A 13686-nucleotide genomic window follows, 5' to 3' on the forward strand; every position below is an offset into this window, starting at 1 on the left:
CAAGGCCAAGGGGACTGAGCTTTGCTAAACTCTGCCCTGCCATGTCAGTCTTTTCTGGCTGCTCCCTTCTCCCCCCCCACCTCTCCTCACCTAATAATGTCCGGTTTGTCCTTTGAACAAAGGGGCCCTTTTGCTACCTGGCAACGTAAAATAGAAAAGCCGGGCATAGCTTCAGGGCAGTTTTCTAAGGGAGGTGCTGCCCTGTTCCTGAGGTTGTGAGCCAACACAATTGTTGGCTTTACTGCGGCCAACTTCCCCACCCACTGTTTTCCTTTCCCCATCCCTGCACCCCCAGGCAATCCCTTGGACTAGGGAGGTCAAGACAGCTCCCTTGAAAAATATATTTGTGATGTGTTCAGATTGGGGAGGGGGCACTGGAGGATCAAGGATAGAAGGATAGAAGGAAGTACAGAGTGCTAGCGCACGGAACTGACTTGCCACGGCCCTAGACACGGATCAAGGCTGCTGCGGAGAGTAATACTGTTGCACTTTGAAAGCGTGATTACGACATTTTTAATTTAATAGCTGATGATATTTTAACTATGCTGATGTAATTGCTGATGTAATTTGCACAATTGACTAAATAATTGTCTGTACCTACCTCATACCCTATTCCCTGTTCCGCCGCGGGAAGTCCCGTTTGTTGCGGAGGGAAAACTTGGGTATTCTCTGGCCTCCCACACAGCCGCCATCTTAGGACTGGGCGGGACTGCTGGGGACGTGCTCTAGCTCTCTCGACATCCGGGCACAGCCTATTAAGTCAATGCCCGTTCAGAGTATTAGTGATAGAAGGAAGCACAGAGTGCTAGCGCACGGAACTGACTTACCACGGCCCTAGACACGGATCTAGGCTGCTGCGGAGAGTAATACTGTTGCACTTTGAAAGCGTGATTACGATGTTTTTAATTTAATAGCTGATGATATTTTAACTTTGCTGATGTAATTTCTGATGTAATTTGCACAATTGACTAAATAATTGTCTGTAGCTACCTCATACCCTATTCCCTGTTCCGCTGTGGGAAGTCCCGTTTGTTGCGGAGGGAAAACTTGGGTATTCTCGGACCTCCCACACAGCCACCATCTAAGGAAAGGGCGGGACTGCTGGGAGGCGCTCTAGCTCTCTCGACATCCGGGCACAGCCTATTAAGCCATATGCTCGGTAGAATGTGCAGCGGGCGCGCCGGCGGCACGCTGAAGGAGCGCCAAAGCCCGTCTGCGCCCGTCCGCGCCGGACCCGCGCCCAGCGACCAAACCCATGTCGATTTTGTCTTAAACAGGTATTCTAAAGATGAACTACTTCGACTAGAGCCAAAAACCTGTAAACATCCCACCATGTTATATAAAAATGGCATCCTTAATGCCTCTAACTGCACCTCTTGCGGGTATCGTTTTCTTAGAGTACCCTCGACTCTTCCCCACAGGCAGCAGAACTCGCACATGGATAAGAGCAAGCTCAAAACTGCGAATAACTATCCGCTGCCCACTATTAAACATACGTGTATGGCAGGCCACATTGACAGTAGAAAAAAAACCTTAAAGAACATCCTTATAAATACGAGATCCATGTCTAAACATAAAGATGAGATCGAAGCACTCATCACGGATCATGCCGTTGATCTAGTGTTTCTTACTGAAACTTGGGCGTCTGAAACTTCAGGGCCTGACTGGAACATAGCAGTCCCCGAAGGCTACTCTGTAGCACATGTTAACAGGACGGGCTCAATAGGAGGTGGAATTGCGATAATTCACAGGTCCTACTTCACAATATTCATTCTCCCTCAACTAGACCTGGAGGCTGAAGCTATGAGCTTTAACGTTAAAGATAAAAATCAAATGGTGTTCTCCGGCCTACTACTGTACAGGCCCCCAGGACCTAGAGCCCCTTTCACCAAAGCACTTCATACTTTCTTGGAATCTACTTTAGATTCAATCACCTACACAATCCTGGGTGATTTTTATTTCCACCTTGAGGAAAACAATGATTCAGAAGCAGCCACGCTAATCGATAATCTTCTTAGCTTTGGGATGAACCAAATAGTTTTGAAACCCACACATGAAGCTGGCCACACCCTTGACGGGATCTTTACCAACAATGATCACATAAAAGTAACATCAGTCCTGCCTGTCCCCTGTTCCGACCATGCGGCCATCCTTTTCAATTTGCAAACAAATTTCTCTACCATCTGACGCAGAGATCTTTCGTTACCTGCAAAAATACGCCCCTGGAAGAAGCTTGACCCTCACCAATTAGCCAATATGCTATCTAGGGACCCCCCATTACCTGTAACCTACAACAGTGAAACTGGGGCAACCCATTTCCACAATTGGATTAGCCACGCAATGGATGAGCTGGCCCCAGTGGAATTTAAAAAACCAAGAAGACGGTCAGCCACCGCCCAATGGTACACCGTCGACGTAAAACTAATAAACCTCAAATGCCGATGCTATGAGCGAATCTGGCGCACGGACTACAGTCATCATAACAGGATAGAATATACCAACGTTTTACACGAATACAAGATAAAGATAGCTCAGGCCAAATCGACCTTCTTTACAAGAAAAATTCAAGAAGCCTCCAATTCCCCCAGGGAATTATTTAAAACGGTCGCCCTTCTGGCAAAGAGTCCCTGTGACACCATCTTTGTACCTGACCAGAACTTTGTTGACACCATGGCAACTTTTTTTCAACAAAAAGTTCAGACGGTTTATGATGACCTTCACACCTTAGTAATAGGCACATCTGCTACTCATCGAGAACGCATAACACTTGCTGTCACTAATTACTCTCACTTCCCATTCCTGGAAGAGACACAGGTCAGTAATCTACTTATGCAGATGAAATCAGGGTCACCTTTGGACCCTTGCCCTCCCTATATACTGCACATGATTCCCGAGACAATAACTGCAGTTCTGACTCCTCTGCTAAATGAGGTCATCAGCTCGGGTACATTTCCTTGCAGCTGGAAGAAAGCCTGCATTAGGCCAATCCTCAAAAAAGACACCTTGGATCTGACGGAACCAAAGCACTATTGGCCGATATCTTGCCTACCTCTAACAGCTAAGATTCTGGAAAAAGCTATGAATCAAGAGTTAATGAGGCACGCAGATCATAACAACTTATTAGACCCTTCTCAACATCGGTTTCGGCCTTGTCATTCAACAGAATCCGCCTTAATCATGGCGACTGAGGATATCCGCAGGACAATGGACGAGGGTAGTAGAACGGCCCTGATCCTATTGGACTTAACAGCGGCGTTCGACACCGTGAATCATGAGGTCCTACTGAACAGGTTGAGAGCCCTAGGAATTACAGACACTGCTCTAACTCTTCTGACATCTTTCCTAGGTGCTCGAATCCAACAAGTCCACTGGGGAGGTTTCCAATTCAATGAATTTTCCCTTCCAGGGGGTGTACCCCAAGGCTCGGCCCTATCGCCAACACTGTTCAACCCGTACGTGACCCCTCTTGCGGCATTAATAAAATCTCACGGTCTGTACCAGTGTCGTACGCCGACGACACACAAACTGTAGTGTCACTCTCTCAGTCAGTGGAAGCCACAGCAGAACGCTTCAGGAACTTCCTCCTAGATGTTAAAAATTGGATCAGCCATAACTTTTTAAAACTGAACACAGAAAAGACGGAGGTAATAGAGCTCAGCCAGAAACCATCTATCTGGAACCACCTCTGGTGGCCTCCGGAGGCTGGCACTTGTCCTGTTCCAGCGGATAAGGTTAGAAATCTTGGCTTCATGCTCGACAAAGACCTTTCCAGTACGGCACACATAAACCAGGTAACATCAGCCTGTTTTTACACCATTAAGGTGCTCAGAAAAATCCTACAGCACATCCCGCTTACCTTAAGGAAGAGGGTGATGGGAACCCTCATAATGTCACAAGTGGATTATTGTAATTCACTCTATTTGGGCACGGGGGAAAAACAGTTGGCAAAACTACAGGCAATTCAAAACGTGGCAGTCCTAATGAATTTGCCAAAACGTCAACCTACATCCAAAGCCATATGTGAACTCCACTGCCTCCCTGTTAGGCGTAGAATACAATTCAAGGCCCTCTGTCTGGTCCACAAATCCCAATATGGGAAAGGGCCAGCCGATTTTGCCAAACTCTTCCCTCGCTACACCCCGCAACGCACATTAAGGTCAGCCAGCCAAGACCTGGTGTGCCTGCCCAGAATACGGAGAGCCCGTTGGGGTGGGAACTCCTTCTCCCATCAGTCCTCCAAATTATGTAATTCTCTGCCCTTTGCGCTGTGGTCTGACAAGTCTAAAGTGAGTTTCAGGAAGGCATTAAAAACCTGGATTTTCTCCAGCCCTAACTCAGCTCTGGAATTTCTTCTGTGCTATAGCGCCAAGTCCCTCGGCAAAAGAGTGCTTTAAAAATATTTCAGTCAGTCAGTCATCAAGTGGGCTGACTAAAAGTGTGGTATTTCACACAAGCAGGGCCCCATTATTTTATCAACATGAGCGCTGGGCCGTGGGCAGCTGCCCACATTGCCCATGCTTAGCGCAGGCAATGCCCAGACTCTTCCCTTTTCTCACTGATTCTGCCCATCACATACACTGCTCCTCTTCCTCGCTCTGTTTCCTCAAGCCTCTTGCTCTTTGTTGCCGTTTTGCTCCCATTATGTTAATCTGTCACCTCTCTGTTGTACTTTTACGCTATCATCTTTCCTTTGTTGTACCCCTTTTATATGCGCTGCAAATCCATTTTATGTGCTTCTTTCACTCTTTTCTGTTATCCTTGGTCAACAGGATTGACACCTGGCCGGTTTTCTATTGGCAACACTGGCATTTTCATGTACTAGCTGGAAGAAACAATAAGCAAAACTTCCTAAAGCCAGTATTTTCAACATTGCCTGTACATACTTCAAACAGCAAAAAGGAATAAAAAGTACTTTTAAATGTGTTCTAGAGATGCATTAACAATACCTGACTAATAGCCAGGATCTTCTATATATATATATATATATATATATATATATATTCAGCTCACGGTTTCCACCAGACTTCCACAGAGGAAAGAAACCACGCACTCCGGGGGTCGTTTTCGGTTAGTTTATTTTACATTTGCAACAGACGCGTTTCGGCGCTCCGCCTTCCTCAATGTTACTGGAAACCTGCAGGGACTCGAGCTGAATATATATATATATATATATAAAATATATATATATATTACCTACTGGCAGTCGCCAGTAGGTAGTTATAGTTAGGATTATTTTCAATACAAAATCTCAACATTCTATTGTGAATAACTTTGGCGCCGGTTGAGGAATCTGCCTGAAAATTTCCTCAAATTTGCCTTGCGGCGCCCCGGGCCTTCCATGAAAGTTTGTCAAGCGGGGGCCGAGATAAAATGGGGGTCCCAAAACGTGTTTTCCCCATGTTAATTTCCATAGGGCGGTCGACCTCACTTTTAGCCCGAAAGGCTGAATGGATTTCCACCAAACTTGGCAAAATTGTAGGGACTGGTAGCCTGATGTGCCTTTGCTATGTCTCAAGATATGTGCTCCAGTGGATTTTGAGTAATTTAGGTTCAAAAAAATATATATATCTATAAGCGCTCCCCGGTACGCGCACCGGGGCACTAACCAGCGCGCTACGTGAGTTCGCGCACGGAAAGCTGATTGGCTCTCGGGTGTCTGTCAACATTCCAAACAGTCCGGAGCGGCTGCCATCTTGTGTCTCGGTAGGATCGAGACACAAGAGGTGGCAAAAACAAAGGGGGAAATTACCATAAGGGGGCAGAGTAGACCCCCCTGACCCCCTAGGTTTGATGTGCGGGCTATAAAAGGGCCCCGCGGGGCAAAACACATTTTTTTTATTTGCACGGGGGGGGGCGCCCGGTATGCGCACCGCGGAGCGTACCGGGGAGCGTTCCATGGGGAAAAAAGAATGATAGAGTTTTTAAAAAATGTAGCCTTTTTTTATAATTTGGAGGTAGTTCTAAAAAGAACTGTTTTTTTCATCTTTTTGTTGTTTTATATTTTGTTAATGTATTTTGAACATTTAGTACTTTTTTGGGCTTTTATGAACTATTTTTTTTTGTTATGTTTATGGGGAGAAACAAAAAACAGGGAATTGAAAATGGCTCAACTGGAGCAAAAAAAATTCGGGTTTTTTGGGGCAATTGTGGTTGTCACCAGCAAGGAGGATGAGCTTGGTGCTCTGCTCACCATAGGAGATGGTCTTACCACAAAAAATACATGTGATCCTGAATTCACCAAACCGTGGTTGCATGCAAGGGATCGTCTCCCTTGTCTCTGGTCCCGATGGAGTGGGTTGCTTTCTTTTGGAGGTGCTGGTTGAAGATTGGGGAGGGTTACTGGCCAGTTCTCTCACCTCTGCGGCAGCATAGTTGTTCGGATGCTTGCGCTGCATGTGCCTAATCATGGTATTATTACCAAATGAACATTGTTTGTTAGGGTTCCCCCTTGAAAGTTCAATGCCACAGATTTGGCAAGTCACCTTTGGCGCATTGACTTTCTTCATGCCCTCTGGGATAGAAAAAACTCCCATACAATGTGCTGCCTTGGCCTGTATGGGGTGGTATCTCCCTCCTCCCTCCTCCCTCCTCCCTCCTCCCTCCTCCCTCCTCCCTCCTCCCTCCTCCCTCCTCCCTCCTCCCTCCTCCTCTTTAAAGTACAAAATACTACTGTAGCCATTTTAAAGTACAAGATATTTCTCTAAGATATCCAAGCAGGTCTTCCTCAGTCAAAGAACAAAGTCAGAATAAGGAAAAAAGGTGGGGTCTTTCATCATTTGGAAAAAAAACTATCCAGAACCAATGAAAAGTGTTATTTTCAGGTCACATGACCCGGGCTTTCATCATTTGGAAACCAAAACTGTTCTGCACCAATAAAAAGTGTTATTTTCAGGTCACATGACCCGATGCGCTTACGCAACGCGCCACGGGGCGCGTCGCGTAAGCGCGTCAGATGCTTACGTTGCGCGATCGTATTCGCTCGAGTATTTCCGGGTACGCTTACGCCATGCGTATCACGCGGACGTGGCTACGCGATACATCACGATATTTTCGTTCGCGGCAATAGCGATAACGGGACGCTCACCGGTGCGCGACCCGGGGCGCTCCAGAAAACTGCGCTTTCCAGTGCTCACACCGGGGCGCGCACCAGGGCAAATAAATAAATAAATAAATAAAGTATTATATAAATATACAATATAGGATTCATTATAAAAAATATTACATTTCATAGGTTTGAGGCCTTATATATAGTTAGGAATTAGCATTTAAAAAACCTATGAAATTCAGTGAAAAAACCATAGGTTTCACACCAGTTATAGTTAGCTGGAAATTTTACTGACATAAAACCAGAGCAATGCCAACGTTATAGTTAATTTGACTCACTATAACAAGCGCGCCTGCAATGCACTGCTGATGACGTCACATATTACATCACTCATGACATCGTCGGTGACATCACTCATGACATCACTTATGACACCATCCTTGTGACAGAGTGACAGACCTCCTTTTAGTGTAATGTAATCCTTGAAATAGATATTCAAAAATAAAAACTAACATTTTCAAAAAATGGAGATACCCATACCAGTTACAACAACCAATTCAGTAATTCCACCATCAAGATACACATCCACTCATTTACCAACAATTCTATATAGTCACTCATACATATACTCACTCATCATATGTAGTGATACATCTATACATCCTGTTATACACCGACAGTCATCCAAAAGTTACTCACACACATACTCACACATGCAAATAAATGATTGAACATCCATTTATTTGCATATAAAACTATACACACACTACCTCTTTACTTCTAAGGAAACTTACACATACTTACTCTCTTAAACAATCATTTATATAAAGATATACTTATTTAAACAGGAACTCTTACAATCTCTTACTCTCACATATACTCACTTATATACATCAAAACTCACATACACTAGAATAAAATATATGTCGTTACTACCTCTTTACTTCTAAGGAAACTTACACATACTTACTCTCTTAAACAATCATTTATATAAAGATATACTTATTTAAACAGGAACTCTTACAATCTCTTACTCTCACATATACTCACTTATATACATCAAAACTCACATACACTAGAATAAAATATATGTTGTTACTAAAAAACACAACAGTGAGACAGTCATTCACTCACTAACACACACATGTACACACTCATCCACCCATACAGTCCTGCATATATGCTGTCTTCAAATCACATACAAACAGTGAGTCAGTCACCAACCCATGCAGCTGCTTATACACAAAGTGAAACACTGATACATATAGTTCAACATTTAAAAGTTAATCGCTAATATATGTATTCAATAAAATACACTTAATAAAGCAGTTAACCAATCATTTTGTTTTTAAAAAAACATCCATTTACACACTTATTTAACCATTTATTCTTCCATCAACCTTTACAAATACAAATATTAAACATATTAATTTTAAAGAAAGACACAAATTCACTGGCTGGTGTAATCAGTGATGTCATGAGTGATGTCACTGACGATGTCATGAGTGCTGTAATATGTGACGTCATCAGCAGTGCATTGCAGGCGCGCTTGTTATAGTGAGTCCAACTAACTATAACGTTGGAATTTCTATGGTTTTATGTCAGTAAAATTTCCAGCTAACTATAACTGGTGTGAAACCTATGGTTTTTTCAGTGAATTTAATAGGTTTTTTAAATGCTAATTCCTAACTATAACTGTTGTGAAACCTATGTTTTTTTCAGTGAATATATTATATATATATATATATATCTACATACACGCACACACACACACACACACACACACACACGTCGATAGCAGATATTAATTTCCAAACTGGTTTCCAGGTTAAAGCAGCACAACACGATCAGGTGAAGTTGCTTCTTTATTTTTTGCTTATTAAAATATCTAAAGAAAGTGCATTGTGCAAAAACCAAGGTATATTGTAAGGAATTGGGTTGTTGGTTGAGGTGGGGTGTGAATCCTTCTCAAGTAACACCCACAATCCTTGTCAGGGTGAACCACAAAAGCCACTAAATTAACTTGCACTTAACCCTCTGGTAGCTTTGCACAAATGCAGTCAGGCTTAACTTGGAGGCAATGTGTAATATATTTATGCCTCACACAAACAGTAATAAAGGTAAAACAATACAAGAAACCTCCCACACTAATTTTGAAAAATAGAGTGCAATGTAATAAATTATTTGACACTAAAACGACAAAAATCAGTCGAATTGGAGATATGCAATTTAAAGGTTTTAAGGTAAGTATCGTGCTTCAAAGCATAAAGCCTCAACTGTGGTCAACTGGTCATGCCAGACTTGGACAAAGTCACAAGTTCAGGCCAACCGCAACAGGGACCAGATAAGTCACACTGAAGATTGTACCTTATTTCCTACATGCAGGGCATTGCGTTGCACTGTGTTGTCAGTTCCAATGAGGAACTGTGAGGGGTGCGATGCGGGGTCCTGCGCTGAGTTGCACTGCACCAGTTCGGATTAGGAGCTGCAGGGGCTGTGATGCAAGGTCCTGAATCACACTGCATCAAGATGCATTGGTACTGAGGGAACCCACATATGGGCCAAGAGGAGCACACTCTGATGCCAGCCAAAGGTCCAGGACCTAAGGAGGAATCTCTTGGGGTTAAGGACTCTCTCCAGCATAGGCCAGCAGCAGGGCACAGTTAGGTCCAGTAGAGTCTGGGTAGCTGGCTAGATGCAGGGCAGGTCTCTGGAGCATATTATGTTCCTGAAGCTCAAAGTTAGCTCGCACTTGGAGTCACTCTGGTTGTTTTGGATTTAAGGAGCAGGCCCAGTCTTCCTTACTCAGGCAGCAAGATAGTGGGGCAGCCATAATTGCAGCACGGCAGTCCTTCCAGCAATAGGGCAGCAAAGCAGTGCTTCTTCTGACGCTTCTATTGGTCCAGAAGTTATCTGAAGAAAGGGTCTAATGGTCCTACTTTTATGTCCGGTGCTAGCTTTGAAATTGGAGAAGCTTCTGGAGTCCCGCCCCCCACCCCCCATAGAGATGTTTGGAAATTCCTGCCTCCCTGCCCTGGTCCTAGTCTGTCTGCAGTCACAATAGGCTAGTATGAGCGAGCTGAGGCAGTGTCCTTTAAATGCAAGTGTGAGGGTGATAGCTCCGTGTGACGAGGAAGGTCGGACGGAGAAGGATACAATATTACCTGGTACCAAGGAGTACATGAACGACCCCCTCTCCCCTCTCTCTCTCCAGCAGCAGGAAGCCTGGCAGATTACAGACTCGCACTCGGGTTACGGGGAAGAGCAAACAGGGCGGTGTTTCTTTAACTGGGCAGAGTTAGCACCAAGCCCCGCCCACTCCGATGAGGCAGGCGAAGCAGGAAGCACAAATCCCGGGGACTGAGGGATTTCGGCGTGTTCCATCACCGGAGGAGAAGAGGAAGCGAGCGAAGAGAGAACCTGAAAGCAGAGAGAAGAGGAGAGAATCGAGAGGAGCCCGACGAAGGGTTCACGCCGTGATGTACAGAAGCCAGGAGGCCAACGACACGGCGACTTGCCCAGCCACGGTTCAGGAGAAGCGTGGCTCTCACAGGTACGGAGTCGTATCTCGGGCTGGGCGGGCAGAAAGGGACTTGTTAAACCATAAGTGCCTTGCTCCGATAAGCTCCCCAAAACACTGTCCTGAGCACCCACGTCACATAGAACCTAGGAGAATTTCACTGTGTGACTCCTCACTCCCTTCCCTCACTGATTACTCATTTTTGGGCAATAGACTGAATCAAGTCTTCGCTTTTGTTTTTCCCACACGCGTCGGTCCGCTGTGAGCTGCCCCTCCCCCTTCGACGACATCACCCTGGAGGTGACCAGACGAGAAAGACTCTTCCCCAGAGGTCGTCTCTCACCGGAGAAAGATTCCGAGACCATCTTACCCTATTATAGACTGAATATACGCAAGAAAAAGACACTAAGACCAATAAAACCCTCGTTAACAACATCAAAAGTCCCTGTGTTTTCATCCCACCCGCCACACATCGCCACCCTCATCAAGCAAGTATGGCATATCCTGCCAACACCCATTTATTTAATAATAAAGTTTTCTATAGCGCGAACAAGACCCAGGAGGGTATTACAGCGCTTCTCAGTTAAGGTATGTAGAATATCAAGGTGTGACAAGATCAAAACATTACAAATAGGTTCAAGATAAACGTTACCACTAGTTTCAAGACGAGAGCACGTCAACAAAATGATTCAGAACATTTGAGAACCACCCATACCCTCTATTATGTGGCTGTTTGCGAGGAATACACAAAGGCCAACTATACTCACTCATTTGACCCAGGAAACATGCAGTAGGCGGTAGACAACGGTTACCACGCATTTTTTAGAACGCGGTACCGTTACCACGCTACTTTTACCACGCACGTCGTTACAACGACATGCGCTGGGGGGCGCTCCAGGATAGTAAATACTTTAATTTACTATCCAACTCCTTTCCCTAGAGTCCACGGGGACTGGAGTTGGAATAGTAAATTAAATAATTTACTATCCAGCGCCCCTCCACGCAAGTCGTTGTAACGACTTGCGTGGTAAAAGTAGCATGGTAACGGTACGCGTTGTAAAAGTACGCGTGGTACCGTCATACATCCGCGGTAGGCACCAAAAGGGCACTTTCTGAACTGGGACTTAAAATCTAACTTTACCATCAAAGAGGGTTTTAAATTACAATTTCGAATACACCAAACATGACATTCCCAGCTGCTCCTAAATAAAAGTTATCACTTACTAAATGTAATAAGGTAACCTGATGTTATCCTATGAAATAGGTAGGCCTTGCAATAGTGAAAAACGAAGTTGAAGGTTTTTCCCTGCCAGGACACGTCAATCTTAAAAGTACACAATCTCATTTTTAAATTCAATGCACCCTGCCCTATGAGCTGTTTATGTTCAACCCTGTGGGTGACTTATACGTATTAAAAACAAAGGTTTAGGCCTACCAAAAGGATTTTTTTGCAGAGTCAAAATGGCAGTTTAAAATGGCACACAAAGGCTACAATGGCAGACATAAGACATGTTTTAAAAGTACTACTTAAGTGGATGGAGGAATTGGTGCTGCAGGCAGACTAGAACAATTTAGCGTACAGGCCCTGTGTACTTGCAGTGCCTCTTTATTCAGGACTTATGAGTAAACTATATGTTCCAATTGGGTGTAAGCCACGTTTACCATGTTTAAAGGAGAGAGCACAAGCACTTTCGCAATGGCATTGGCAATGGCTAGCAGTGGTATGGTACAGAGTCCTAAAAGCTATAAGAAATGGGTGCAAAAAAAAGGAGAGGTGAAGGCAAAATGTTTGGGGGTGACCCTGCAGTGAGTGCCATGTCCAACATATAACATATACACACATGTATAGGAGAGGGTATGAGTTTATATATGTGGGTGCTTGCGCATGCACGGGCCCCCACTAGTTTGTATGTGTCAGTGCACATTTCCTACATGTGGGTGTGTGTGCACTTATAGGTGTCTGTGTGTGTTTCTGTGTGCCTGTCTGTATGTTTATATGTGTGTGTGTGTGCATGTGCAGTATGCGGGCTTTTTACCAGTATTGGGTGTTTCTCTGTCAGTTTTCATTTTTCCGGACATATCACACATCAGTGAGCACATACACATAGAACAAACCAGAGTTATTAACTTTTTCAATGCTTATCACCAGTATGAGACAAATTAATAACAACAATATTCCTGTGAAATGTTTTAATTCTGAAAATAAGAGCCTGTTAATTAAACATTATGGTCAACGGATTTGGTAGTGGTCTTAGAAGTGTCTCAAGCATGCCCTAATCCCATTCATACCACTTTTCTCTGTTTTACACTCATGCTGCTTTTCTCCCCACATCTTTCTGTAATCCTACATGAGCATATTTTGAGAATCATTGCCTTGCCTTGCAACATCTCTCGCTGGGGGGGCTTACCTTGCGGGCCCTTGCATTCTGCCTGCCCTGAACGCTAGCTCCGCTGCCTGCTTATCTCCATCCCGCCTCCGCACCTTCAATCTTGAGCAGCCGCTGTGTGGAGGGGGACCTTGTTGGGGAACTACACTTCCCAGTCTGCCCTGCGGCGGAAGACGCCGCCGCCCGCATTTCGCGCGCCAGGAGGCACATAAGACGCTGCACAGCCCCGGTGGAGCGGGCAACATCTCTCGCTGGGGGGCTTGCCTTGCGGGCCCTTGCATTCTGCTTGCCCTGAACGCTAGCTCCACTGCCTGCTTGTCTCCCTCCCGCCGCCGCACCTTCAATCTTTAGCGGCCGCTGTGTGGAGGGGGACCTTGTTGGGGAACTACACGTCCCAGTCTGCCCTGCGGCGGAAGACGCCGCCGCCCACATTTCTCGCACCACGAGGCGCATAAGACGCTGCACAGCCTCCGCGTCACGGGACCGCGTGCGGGCAGCGCCGTGAGAAGCCCGGGACAAGGGCGGGACAGTCTGTGGCAGTCTGGGGCTGGGCTGGGCCACATCCCTTGGTTGTAGCAGCAGAGGTGGTCTATGGAGTAATTTGTGAGATTGCCCAATTTTGCGGAACTCTCCGATTGTGTTATATGATTATTTTATTGTAACTAGCAGGATTACGAGTTGGTTTTATCTTTTTTTATCACCATTTCAGGATAGCTTTTGTTTTATAAGCATAT

This window comes from Lissotriton vulgaris, chromosome 5 (genome assembly GCF_964263255.1).
Source record: "Lissotriton vulgaris chromosome 5, aLisVul1.2, whole genome shotgun sequence".
In the NCBI taxonomy this organism is placed as follows: domain Eukaryota; kingdom Metazoa; phylum Chordata; class Amphibia; order Caudata; family Salamandridae; genus Lissotriton; species Lissotriton vulgaris.